This window comes from Somniosus microcephalus, chromosome 4 (assembly GCF_052327205.1).
Source record: "Somniosus microcephalus isolate GS21.2 chromosome 4, FLI_Smic_1.0, whole genome shotgun sequence".
NCBI classification, from domain to species: Eukaryota; Metazoa; Chordata; class Chondrichthyes; order Squaliformes; family Somniosidae; genus Somniosus; species Somniosus microcephalus.
In genome coordinates, this window is record NC_140990.1 from 168565934 (window position 1) to 168579517 (window position 13584).

Here is a 13584-nt window from a genome sequence, read left to right on the forward strand (position 1 = left end):
ATCCTTCCTGAAGTGCGGTGCCCAGAATTGGACACAGTGCTCCATGATCTAATTGAATGGCTGAATAGGCTCGAGGGGCTGAATGGCCTCCTCCTGTTCCTATGTTCCCTCTACTTCTCCGCTCCAGATACAGGAAACTTTGTGCTATCCGGCACCGACGGGACAGAGCTGCTGCCGTTCCCTCAAAACTGCCGTACACTCCAGAGCTAATGTTGAAACATACGGAGATTTTCATCTCCGTATGAATCAACAAACCCTGTTGCTTAGCAACAGCCTCTAAACAGTCGGCAAGCGTCTCTGTAACGTCTCTAACTGAAGCTGTTGCTTAGCTACAGACGTTGCAGAGCTTGACTGTACAAAAAAAAGCAAAGAAAAGAAACAAAGAATAAAAAACGGCTCCTGATTTTTGCCGGTGGCTCCAGCTTGCCGGACGGTTCGCCTCCGGATAACACAAAGTTTCCTGCATGTACTTCCACTCACTGCACGCCCCCCACACCTCTCCGCTGTGCTGACCTTTCATTCGAAAGACAGCATGCAATGTTCAGCCTGGGGTTGTGGCCTAGGGCACCATATATAGTTCCTAGTGTGCACACTCACACCTGTATGTACCTTGTGACAAAGCTGCACAGCGATAGATGGATATATTTTTCTTAAAGCAAATAACAGAAAAGTATTACATAGTCTACAGCCCAGAAACAGCCCATTCGGCCCAACAGTTTATGCTCTACACGAGCCTCCCCTCACCCTACTTCATCTCACCCTGTCAGCATACCCTTCTATTCCTTTTTCCCTCATGGAGCAGAGGGATCTGGGGGTAAAGATACACAAATCACTAGAAGTAGCAACTAGTGGAGCAGGCTCGAAAGGCCGAATGGCCTACTCCTGCTGCTATTTTTCTATGTTTTCTATCATGTGTTTATATAGCTTCCCTCATGTACTTATCTAACTTCCCCCTAAAATGCATCTCTGCTATTCACCTCAACCACTCCCTATGGTAGTGAGTTCCACATTCTCACCACTCTCTGGGTAAAGAAGTTTCTCCTGAATTCCCTATTGGATTTATTAGTGATTATCTTATATTTATGGCCCCCAGTTTTGGTCTCCTCCACAAGTGAAAACATCTTCTCTACATCTACCCTAGCAAACCCTTTTCTCATTTTAAAGACCTCTATCGGGTCACCCCTCAGCCTTCTCTTTTCTAGAGAAAAGAGCCCCATACCGTTCAGTCTTTAGTGATAGGTATAACCTCACAGTTCTGGTAACATCCTTGCAAATCTCTTTTCACCTTCTCCAGTGCCTCTATACCCTTTTTATAATATGGAGACTAGAACTATGCACAGTACTCAAAGTCTTTTTCTTAATAAAATCGTCAGCTACACTTCCAATGTCACTATGACTTTCCTGTCAGCTTCACTCACCCACTAAGAACACTTAATTCCCTTTGAGTGAGGATGCTGAGAGACACAAACATTTAATCCAGCGTGTGTCTCGCCAAGGATCAAGTAGACAATACTAAATGGAGCCTTCCCAGAGTCTGAGCTGAAGAGAAAACCGCTCCAAATTTGACTGCAGTTTGCTCCAAGTAACTTGTTAGTACCCCCTAGTGAACACAGACAAAAGTGTTCAGAGGGGATTCTCCCCGAGCAGGAGAGTGGGGATCCACACCCGGCCAACGTTGTCAGCTAATATTCCACTCAATCACTGCACAGACGGGTGTTGCACCAGTGTGACAATTGGGTCAATTGATTCCCAGTTATTTTCTAACTACCCTAAGCTAATGTAACGATATTCATGTAGAATATGCCTTCAAGTATTACTACATGGTGTTTACAGCACAGAAACAGGCCATGTCGGTGTTTATACTCCACATGAGCTCACCCTACATCACCTAACCCATCGGCATAGCCCTCTATTCCTTTCTCCCTCAGATGTTTATCTAGCTTCCCCTTAAATGCCTCTATGCTATTCGCCTCAACTACTCCCTGTGGTAGAAAGTTCCACATTCTCACCACTCTGAGTAAAGCAGTTTCTTCTGAGTTCCCTATTGGATTTATTAGTGACTATCTTATATTTATGGCCCCCAGTTATGATCTCCCCACAATTGGAAATATCTTCTCTATGTCTACCCTAGCAAACCCCTTCATAGTTTTAAACACCTCTATCAGGTCACCCCTCAGCCTTCTCTTTTCTAGAGACGAGCCCCAGCCTGTTCAGTCTTTAGTGATAGGTATAACCTCACAGTTCTGGTATCATCCTTGCAAATCTTTTTTTGCACCTTCTGCAGTGCCGCTATATCCTTTTTGTAATATGGGGACCAGAACTGCTCACAGTATTCCAAGTGCGGTCGATCCAAGGTTCTATAAAAATTTTAACGTAACTTCACTGCTTTTCAATTCTGTCCCTCTAGAAATGAACCCCGGTGCTTTGTTTGCTTTTTTAATGTCCTTTTTAACCTATGTCGCTACTTCTAGTGATTTGTGTATCTTTACCCCCAGATCCCTCTGCTCCTCTACCCCATTTAGACACTTATTTTCCAAGGAGAATGTGGCCTCCTTTTCCTTCTTACTACCTCACACTTATCTATCTTAAAGTTCATTTGCCAATTACACGCCCGTTCTGCAAGTTTATTAATGTCTTCCTGTATTTTGTTGCAGTCCTCCTCTGTATTAACTACAACAACCCCCCCGCCCCCTTTCAATTTGGTGTGATTTGCAAATTTTGAAATTGTATTTCCGATTCCTGAGTCCAAATCGTTTATGTAAATAGTGAACAACAGTGGTTCCAGCACCGATCCTTGTGGAACACCACTTCCCACCATTTGCCAATCCTAGTAACTACCTTTAACCCCTACACTCTGTTTTCTGTTTTGTAGCCAGCTATTGAGCGTTACATAGAATTATTTAGAATTTACAGCACAGAAACAGACCATTCGGCCCAACTGGGTGTAAGGAAATAAGAAATAGGAGCAGGAGTGGGTCATTCGGCCCTTCAAGCCTGCTCTGCCACTCAATAAGATCATGACTGATCTTCTACCTCAACTCCACTTTCCTGCACTATCCCCATATCCCTTGATTCCCTTAATACCGCAAAATCTATCGACCACTGTCTTGAATATACTCAACGACTGAGTCTCCACAGCCCTCTGGGGTAGAGAATTCCAAAGATTCACCACCCTCCTTAGTGAAGAAATTTTTCCTCATCTCAGTCCTAAATGGCCGACCCCTTATTCCGAGACTGTGACCCCTGTTTCTAGAGTCCCCAGCCAGGAGAAACATCCTCTCTGCATCTACCCTGTCGTTTCAATGTTTCAATGAGATCACCTCTCATTCTTCTAAATTCTAGAGAATATAGGCCTAGTCTACTCAATCTCTCCTCATAGGACAAACCCCCATCCCAGGAACCAGTCTGATGAACCTTCGTTGCACTCCCTCTAAGGCAAGTACATCCTTCCTTAGGAAAGGAGACCAAAACTGTACACAATACTCCAGGTGTAGTCTCACCAAAGCCCTATATAATTGCAGTAAGACGTCCTACTCTTATACTCAAATCCTTTTGTAATAAAGGCCAACATACCATTTGCTTTCCTAATTGCTTGCTGTACCTGCATGTTAACTTTCAGTGATTCGTGTACATGGACACCCAGGTCCTTCTGAACAACAATATTTCCCAATCTCTCTCCATGTAAAAAATACTCTGCTTTTCTATTTTTCCTACCAAAGTGGATAACTTCACATTTCTACATATTATATTCCATTTGCTGTGTTCCTGCCCACTCGCTTAACCTGTCTATATCCCTTTGAAGCCTCCTTGCATCCTCCTCACAACTTACATTCCCACCTAGCTTTGTATCATCAGCAAACTTGGATATATTACATTTGGTCCCCTCATCCAAACCATTGATATAGATTGTGAATAGCTGAGGCCCAAGCACTGATCCTTGCGGTACCCCACTAGTTACTGCCTGCCAACCCGAAAATAACCCGTTTATTCCTACTCTGTTTCCTGTCTGTTAACCAGTTCTTAATCCATGCTAGTATATTACCCCCAATCCCATGAGCCCTAATTTTGTTTAATAACTTCTTGTGTGGCACCTTATCAAATGCCTTCTGAAAATCCAAATACACCACATCCACTGGTTCCCCCTTATCTATTCTGCTAGTTACAACCTCAAAAAACAGATTTGTCAAACACAAATGACCCTTTCATAAATCTCTGTTGGCTCAGCCCAATCCTATTATTACTTCCTAAGTGCCCTGTTACCACATCCTTAATAATAGATTCTAGCATTTTCCCTACTACTGATGTCCGGCTAACTGGTCGCGTTCCCCACTTTTACTCTTCTCTCCTTTCTTAAATAGTGGGGTTAAATTTGCTACCTTCCAATCCATGGGAACCATTCCAGAATCTATGGATATTTGGAAGGTGACAACCAATGCATCCACTATCTCTGTAGCCACCTCTTAAAACCCTAGGATGTAGGCCATCAGGTCCAGGGGATTTATCGGTTTTCAGTCCCATTCATTTCTCCAGTACTATTTCTTTACTAATACTAATTTCTTTCAGTTCCTCATTCTCACTAGACCCTTGGTTCTCCACTATTTCCGGAATGTTTTTTGCGCCGTCTTTCGTGAAGACAGACACAAAGTATTTGTTTAATTTCTCTGCCATTTCCTTATTCCCCATTATAATTTCTCCTGTCTCAGCCTGTAAGGGACCCACGTTTACTTTCGCTAATCTTTTCCTTTTTACATTCCTATAGAAGCTTTTACAGTCTGTTTTTATGTCTATCTCTAGTTTACGCTCAATCTATTTTCTCTTTCTTTATCAATTTCTTGGTCCTCCTTTGCTGAATTCTAAAATCCTCCCAACCCTTAGGCTTACTATTCTTTTTGGCAGCATTATAAGCCTCTTCCTTTAATCTAATACTATCTTTAATTTCTCTTGTTAAGCACGGGTGGAACATTTTTCCTGTTTTTAATTCCATAAGGGAATGTATATTTGTTGACTTAGGAATTATTTCTTTAAATGTTTGCCATTGCTTTTCTACTGTTATATCTTTTAATCTAGTTTCGCAACCTACCTTAGCCAACTCGCCTCTCATACCTACGTAGTTTGCTTTGTTCAGGTTTAGGACCCTAGTTTCAGATTTAACTAAATCACTCTCAAACTCAACATAAAATTCTATCATATTATGATCACTGCTCCCCAGAGGCTCCTTTACTACAAGGTTATTAATTAACCCTGTCTCATTGCACAATACTAGATCTAACATAGCCAGTTCCCTAGTAGGTTCCTCGACATACTGATCTAGAAAACTATCTTGAATACATTCCATGAACTCTTCCTCTGCATTATTACTGCAAATTTGGTTTGCCCAGTCTATATGAAAGTTAAAGTCCCCCATGATTACTGTATTTCCCCTGTTACATGCATCTCTAATTTCCTGATTTATACACTGCCTGACACTGCAACTACTATTTGGGGGCCTATAAACAACTCCCACCAATGTTTTCTGCCCCTTGTTGTTTCTTAGCGCCACCCAAACTGATTCTACATTTTGTTTTTCCAAGCCAAGATCCTTTCTCTCTACTGTCTTTATTCCTTCCTTTTATTATCAGGGCTACCCCTCCTCCTTTTCTATTCTGCCCGTCTCTTCTAAAAGTCAAATATCCTAGAATATTTGGTTCCCAACCTTGGTCACTCTGCAACCACATCTCTTTAATGGCTATTAGATCAAGCCCATTTATTTCTATCTGTGCAATTAATTCATCTATTTTGTTGTGAATGCTTCGTGCGTTCAAATATAGTACCTTTAGCTTGAACTTTTTTCTGTTTTTCCCTGATGTCTCTTTAGTCACTGATGCTGTATTACCTTTATTAATCTTCCTGTCCCTTCCTGACCCACACTGCTTATCTTTACCCAGATCACTACTCTGCTCTACAGCCTTGACATTTCTCTTACTGCTTTTGAATTTACCCTTTCCTGAATCCTCCCACCACCCCACCCCACCCCCCCCCCCACTTCATTAGTTTAAAGCCCTATCTACCGCCCTAGTTATTTGATTCGCCAGGACATTGGTCCCAGCCCGGTTTAAGTGGAGCCCGTCCCAACAGAACAGCTCCCTCTTTGCCCGGTACTGATGCCAGTGTCCCATGAATCAAAACCCCTTCCTCCCACACTATTCTTTGAACCACGCATTTAACTCTCTGATCTGTCTGTCTCCATGCCAATTTGCACGTGGCACAGGTAACAATCCAGTGATTATTACCTTTGAGGTTCTGCGTTTTAATTTGGACCCTAGCCCCTCAAACTCTCTCAGCAGAACCTCATTTCTAGTTCTACCTATGTTGTTGGTTCCTATGTGGATTACGACCACTGGATCTTCCCCCTCCCACTCCAAGTTCTTCTCCAGCCACGAGGGGATGTCTTTAACCCTGGCACCAGGCAGGCAACACAACCTTCGGAACTACCGGTCGCGGCTGCAGAGTACATTATCTATTCCCCTGACTATATCGTCCCCTACCACAACTACATTCCTTTTCACTCCACCCCCCCGCTTGAATGACATCCTGTACGATGGTGCCATGATCAGTTTGCTCATCCACCCTGCAGTCCTTGTTCTCATCCATACAGGTAGCAAGTACCTCATACCTGTTCGTCAAAGACAAGGGCCAAGCTCCTCCATCACTACATCCTGGGTCCCCGTACCTTCCTGACTCGCAGTCACACCCTCCTGTCCCTGACCATTGATGAACTCTAAGAACTACTTAATCTAAGGGGTGTGACTGCCTCCTGGAACAAAGTGTCCAGATAACTCTTCCTCCTCCCTGATGCTCCGCAATGTCTGCACCTCGTACTCCAGCTCAACAACTCAAGTTCCTCGAGCTGCAGACACTTACTGCAGATGTGGTTGCTCAGGATCTCGCTGGTCTCCACAAACTCCCACATGCTGCAGTTACTGCACACCACCTGCCTGGCCATCTCTATCAACCTCCTTTATTTATTTGATTCGTTAATTAATTTTTTTTTCAATTATTTTAGTTTTATTACTTAATTAGTTTATCTAGTTTAGTTACTAATTTAATAAAGTAAACTTATAGCAATTTACAGTTTCTTAGGTTTTTTTTAGTCTCTAAGCTAGCTAATATTTATCAACCAATCACCTACATGCTGCCCTCTGATGTCACTCCTTGATTTTTCTGTTTGAAGGTATTTATAGCCCCGCTCCTCTCGCCGTTCCTCTCGCCGCTGATCCCGCTCCTCTCGCCGCTCCTCTCGCCGCTGATCCCGCTCCTCTCGCCGCTGATCCCGCTCCTCTCGCTGTTCCTCTCGCCGCTGATCCCGCTCCTCTCGCCGTTCCTCTCGTCGTTGATCCCGCTCCTCTCGCCGTTCCTCTCGCCGCTGATCCCGCTCCTCTCGCCGTTCCTCTCGCCGCTGATCCCGCTCCTCTCGCCGCTCCTCTCGCCGCTGATCCCGCTCCTCTCGCCGCTGATCCCGCTCCTCTCGCTGTTCCTCTCGCCGCTGATCCCGCTCCTCTCGCCGTTCCTCTCGTCGTTGATCCCGCTCCTCTCGCTGTTCCTCTCGCCGCTGATCCCGCTCCTCTCGCTGTTCCTCTCGCCGCTGATCCCGCTCCTCTCGCCATTCCTCTCGTCGCTGATCCCGCTCCTCTCGCTGTTCCTCGTCGCTGATCCCGCTCCTCTCGCTGTTCCTCTCGCCGCTGATCCCGCTCCTCTCGCCGTTCCTCTCGTCGCTGATCCCGCTCCTCTCGCTGTTCCTCTCGTCGCTGATCCCGCTCCTCTCGCTGTTCCTCTCGCCGCTGATCCCGCTCCTCTCGCCGTTCCTCTCGTCGCTGATCCCGCTCCTCTCGCTGTTCCTCTCGTCGCTGATCCTGCTCCTCTCGCCGTTCCTCTCGTCGCTGATCCCGCTCCTCTCGCCGTTCCTCTCGTCGCTGATCCCGCTCCTCTCGCCGTTCCTCTCGTCGCTGATCCCGCTCCTCTCGCCGTTCCTCTCGTCGCTGATCCCGCTCCTCTCGCCGTTCCTCTCGTCGCTGATCCCGCTCCTCTCGCCGTTCCTCTCGTCGCTGATCCCGTTCCTCTCGCCGCTGAACCCGCTCCTCTCGCCGTTCCTCTCGTCGCTGATCCCGCTCCTCTCGCCGTTCCTCTCGTCGCTGATCCCGCTCCTCTCGCTGTTCCTCTCGTCGCTGATCCCTCTCCTCTCGCTGTTCCTCTCGCCGCTGAGCCCGCTCCTCTCGCTGATCCCGCTCCTCTCGCTGATCCCGCTCCTCTCGCTGTTCCTCTCGTCGCTGATCCCGCTCCTCTTGGTGTTCCTCTCGTCACTGATCCCGTTCCTCTCGCTGTTCCTCTCGTCACTGAGCCCCCTCCTCTCGCTGATCCCGCTCCTCTCGCTGTTCCTCTCGTCGCTGATCCCGCTCCTCTCGCTGTTCCTCTCGTCGCTGATCCCGCTCCTCTCGCTGTTCCTCTCGTCGCTGATCCCGCTCCTCTCGCTGTTCCTCTCGTCGCTGATCCCGCTCCTCTCGCTGTTCCTCTCGCCGCTGAACCCGCTCCTCTCGCTGTTCCTCTCGTCGCTGATCCCGCTCCTCTCGCCGCTGATCCCGCTCCTCTCGCTGTTCCTCTCGTCACTGATCCCGCTCCTCTCGCTGTTCCTCTCGTCACTGATCCCGCTCCTCTCGCTGATCCCGCTCCTCTCGCTGTTCCTCTCATCGCTGATCCCGCTCCTCTCGCTGTTCCTCTCGTCGCTGATCCCGCTCCTCTCGTCGCTGATCCCGCTCCTCTCGCTGATCCCACTCCTCTCGCCGTTCCTCTCGTCGCTGATCCCGTTCCTCTCGCTGTTCCTCTCGTCACTGATCCCGCTCCTCTCGCTGATCCTGCTCCTCTCGCCGTTCCTCTCGTCGCTGATCCCGCTCCTCTCGCCGTTCCTCTCGTTGCTGATCCCGTTCCTCTCGCTGTTCCTCTCGTCACTGATCCCGCTCCTCTCGCTGATCCCGTTCCTCTCGCTGTTCCTCTCGTCGCTGATCCCGCTCCTCTCGCTGATCCCGCTCCTCTCGCTGTTCCTCTCGCTGCTGAACCCGCCCCTCTCGCTGTTCCTCTCGTCGCTGATCCCGCTCCTCTCGCCGTTCCTCTCGTCGCTGATCCCGTTCCTCTCGCTGTTCCTCTCGTCACTGATCCCGCTCCTCTCGCTGATCCCGCTCCTCTCGCTGTTCCTCTCGTCGATGATCCCGTTCCTCTCGCTGTTCCTCTCGTCACTGATCCCGCTCCTCTCGCTGTTCCTCTCGCCGCTGAACCCGCTCCTCTCGCTGTTCCTCTCGTCGCTGATCCCGCTCCTCTCGCCGTTCCTCTCGTCGCTGATCCCGCTCCTCTCGCTGTTCCTCTCGTCGCTGATCCCGCTCCTCTCGCTGTTCCTCTCGTCGCTGATCCCGCTCCTCTCGCTGTTCCTCTCGTCGCTGATCCCGCTCCTCTCGCTGTTCCTCTCGTCGCTGATCCCGCTCCTCTCGCTGTTCCTCTCGCCGCTGAGCCCGCTCCTCTCGCCACTGATCCCGCTCCTCTCGCTGTTCCACTCGTCACTGATCCCGCTCCTCTCGCTGATCCTCTCGTCACTGATCCCGCTCCTCTCGCTGTTCCACTCGTCACTGATCCCGCTCCTCTCGCTGTTCCTCTCGCCGCTGATCCCGCTCCTCTCGCTGTTCCACTCGTCACTGATCCCGCTCCTCTCGCTGTTCCACTCGTCACTGATCCCGCTCCTCTCGCTGATCCTCTCGTCGCTGATCCCGCTCCTCTCGCCGCTGATCCCGCTCCTCTCGCCGCTGATCCCGCTCCTCTCGCTGTTCCTCTCGTCGCTGATCCCGCTCCTCTCGCCGTTCCTCTCGTCGCTGATCCCGTTCCTCTCGCTGTTCCTCTCGTCACTGATCCCGCTCCTCTCGCTGATCCCGCTCCTCTCGCTGTTCCTCTCGTCGCTGATCCCGTTCCTCTCGCTGTTCCTCTCGTCACTGATCCCGCTCCTCTCGCTGTTCCTCTCGCCGCTGAACCCGCTCCTCTCGCTGTTCCTCTCGTCGCTGATCCCGCTCCTCTCGCCGTTCCTCTCGTCGCTGATCCCGCTCCTCTCGCTGTTCCTCTCGTCGCTGATCCCGCTCCTCTCGCTGTTCCTCTCGTCGCTGATCCCGCTCCTCTCGCCGTTCCTCTCGTCGCTGATCCCGCTCCTCTCGCTGTTCCTCTCGTCGCTGATCCCGCTCCTCTCGCTGTTCCTCTCGTCGCTGATCCCGCTCCTCTCGCTGTTCCTCTCGTCGCTGATCCCGCTCCTCTCGCTGTTCCTCTCGTCGCTGATCCCGCTCCTCTCGCTGTTCCTCTCGCCGCTGAGCCCGCTCCTCTCGCCACTGATCCCGCTCCTCTCGCTGTTCCACTCGTCACTGATCCCGCTCCTCTCGCTGATCCTCTCGTCACTGATCCCGCTCCTCTCGCTGTTCCACTCGTCACTGATCCCGCTCCTCTCGCTGTTCCTCTCGCCGCTGATCCCGCTCCTCTCGCTGTTCCACTCGTCACTGATCCCGCTCCTCTCGCTGTTCCACTCGTCACTGATCCCGCTCCTCTCGCTGATCCTCTCGCCGCTGATCCCGCTCCTCTCGCCGCTGATCCCGCTCCTCTCGCCGCTGATCCCGCTCCTCTCGCCGCTGATCCCGCTCCTCTCGCCGCTGATCCCGCTCCTCTCGCTGATCCTCTCGTCACTGATCCCGCTCCTCTCGCTGATCCTCTCGTCACTGATCCCGCTCCTCTCGCTGATCCTCTCGTCACTGATCCTGCTCCTCTCGCTGATCCTCTCGTCACTGATCCCGCTCCTCTCGCCGCTGATCCCGCTCCTCTCGCTGTTCCTCTCATCACTGATCCCGCGCCTCTCGCTGATCCTCTCGTCACTGATCCCGTTCCTCTCGCTGTTCCTCTCGTCGCTAATCCACTCGCCGCTGATCCCGCTCCTCTCGCTGATCCTCTTGCCGCTGATCCCGCTCCTCTCGTCGCTGATCCCGTTCCTCTCGCTGTTCCTCTCACGCTCTTTATAGCGCCGCTGATCCCGCTCTTCTGACTGTAGAAGGTTGAGGGGAGTTGGGGAGGGCAGTGGGAGTCTGGAACTCGCTGCCTGAAAGGGTGGTAGAAACAGAGACTCTCAGTGCATTTAAAAAGTACTTGGATATGCACTTGAAGTGCCATAACCTGCATGCTGCAGACCAAGAACTGGAAAGTGGGATTAGGCTGGATAGCTCGTTGTTGGCCGGCACGGACACCATGGGCTGAATGGCCTCCTCCTGTGCTGTACATTTCTATCATTCTATGGTCTATGCTGGTCTTCTACTCCACACAGGCTGCAGCACTGTTAATACATTGTTAACCAGGTACTACTGCAATGATTGCACTGAGCCCAGTGTGACTGAATGTTGTACTGAATGCTTCTTGTGTGACACTCTGTGAGATACATCAGCAAGTTACATCAGTGAAAGACGCAAACCCACCAGTACACCAGCCCAGCGCTGTACAGCTCAAACCTCTCTCCACTCACCAACTCCATGTTTGATGGGGTGTAAAACCTCTCGCTGTAGGGTTGGGTGGAACCTGTCCCCCATTCAGTTAGATCATGGCTGATCTGTATCTTAACTCCCATCCACCTGCCTTGGTTTTGTAACCTTTAATACCCTTGCCAAACAAGGGTCGTTTTCAGTTCAATGGGATGCACAGGCCTCCCTGAACTCTTTATTGTATCGTATTTTAAAGGCCACCAACTGAGAACTCTACCTGACCCTCCTGCCTGCTCTATTCACCCACTGAGAACTCTACCTGACCCTCCTGTCTGCTCTACTCACCTGCTGTGAACTCTACCTGACTCTCCTGTCTGCTCTACTCATCCACTGGGAACTCTACCTGACTCTCTCGATTGCTCTACTCACCCACTGTGAACTCTACCTGACTCTTCTGTCTGCTCTACTCACCCACTGGGAACTCTACCTGACTCTCCTGCCTGCTCTACTCACCCACTGTGAACTCTACCTGACTCTTCTGTCTGCTCTACTCATCCACTGAGAACTCTACCTGACTCTTCTGTCTGCTCTACTCACCCACTGTGAACTCTACCTGACTCTCCTGCCTGCTCTACTCACCCACTGAGAACTCTACCTGACTCTGCTGTCTGCTCTACTCACCCACTGTGAACTCTACCTGACTCTCCTGTCTGCTCTACTCACCCACTGAGAACTCTACCTGACTCTCCTGTCTGCTCTACTCACCCACTGTGAACTCTACCTGACTCTCCTGTCTGCTCTACTCACCCACTGAGAACTCTACCTGACTCTCCTGCCTGCTCTACTCACCCACTGTGAACTCTACCTGACTCTCCTGTCTGCTCTACTCACCCACTGAGAACTCTACCTGACACTCCTGTCTGCTCTACTCACCTGCTGAGAACTCTACCTGACTCTCCTGTCTGCTCTACTCACCCACTGAGAACTCTACCTGACTCTCCTGCCTGCTCTACTCACCCACTGTGAACTCTACCTGACTCTCCTGTCTGCTCTACTCACCCACTGAGAACTCTACCTGACACTCCTGTCTGCTCTACTCACCCACTGTGAACTCTACTTGACTCTCCTGTCTGCTCTACTCACCCACTGTGAACTCTACCTGACTCTCCTGCCTGCTCTACTCACCCACTGAGAACTCTACCTGACTCTCCTGCCTGCTCTACTCACCCACTGAGAACTCTACCTGACTCTCCTGCCTGCTCTACTCACCCACTGTGAACTCTACCTGACTCTCCTGCCTGCTCTACTCACCCACTGTGAACTCTACCTGACTCTCCTGCCTGCTCTACTCACCCACTGTGAACTCTACCTGACTCTCCTGTCTGCTCTACTCACCCACTGAGAACTCTACCTGACTCTCCTGTCTGCTCTACTCACCCACTGAGAACTCTACCTGACTCTCCTGCCTGCTCTACTCACCCACTGAGAACTCTACCTGACACTCCTGTCTGCTCTACTCACCCACTGTGAACTCTACCTGACTCTCCTGTCTGCTCTACTCACCCACTGTGAACTCTACCTGACTCTCCTGCCTGCTCTACTCACCCACTGTGAACTCTACCTGACTCTCCTGTCTGCTCTACTCACCCACTGTGAACTCTACCTGACTCTCCTGCCTGCTCTACTCACCCACTGTGAACTCTACCTGACTCTCCTGCCTGCTCTACTCACCCACTGTGAACTCTACCTGACTCTTCTGTCTGCTCTACTCACCCACTGTGAACTCTACCTGACTCTCCTGCCTGCTCTACTCACCCACTGAGAACTCTACCTGACTCTCCTGCCTGCTCTACTCACCCACTGTGAACTCTACCTGACTCTCCTGTCTGCTCTACTCACCCACTGAGAACTCTACCTGACACTCCTGTCTGCTCTACTCACCCACTGTGAACTCTACCTGACTCTCCTGTCTGCTCTACTCACCCACTGTGAACTCTACCTGACTCTCCTGCCTGCTCTATTCACCCACTGCAAACTGTTTTTACTCTCAGCTGATAGGACGAGGTAT

At 50.5% G+C, this 13584-nt stretch overlaps 1 protein-coding gene across 9 annotated transcripts in view; it reads left to right on the forward strand.

The window, feature by feature from the left end:
* LOC147119974 (fibronectin-like) overlaps positions 1–13584 on the forward strand; it is a 120357-nt gene that overhangs the window by 66346 nt on the left and 40427 nt on the right. The gene's annotated exons all lie outside the window — the stretch shown is intronic.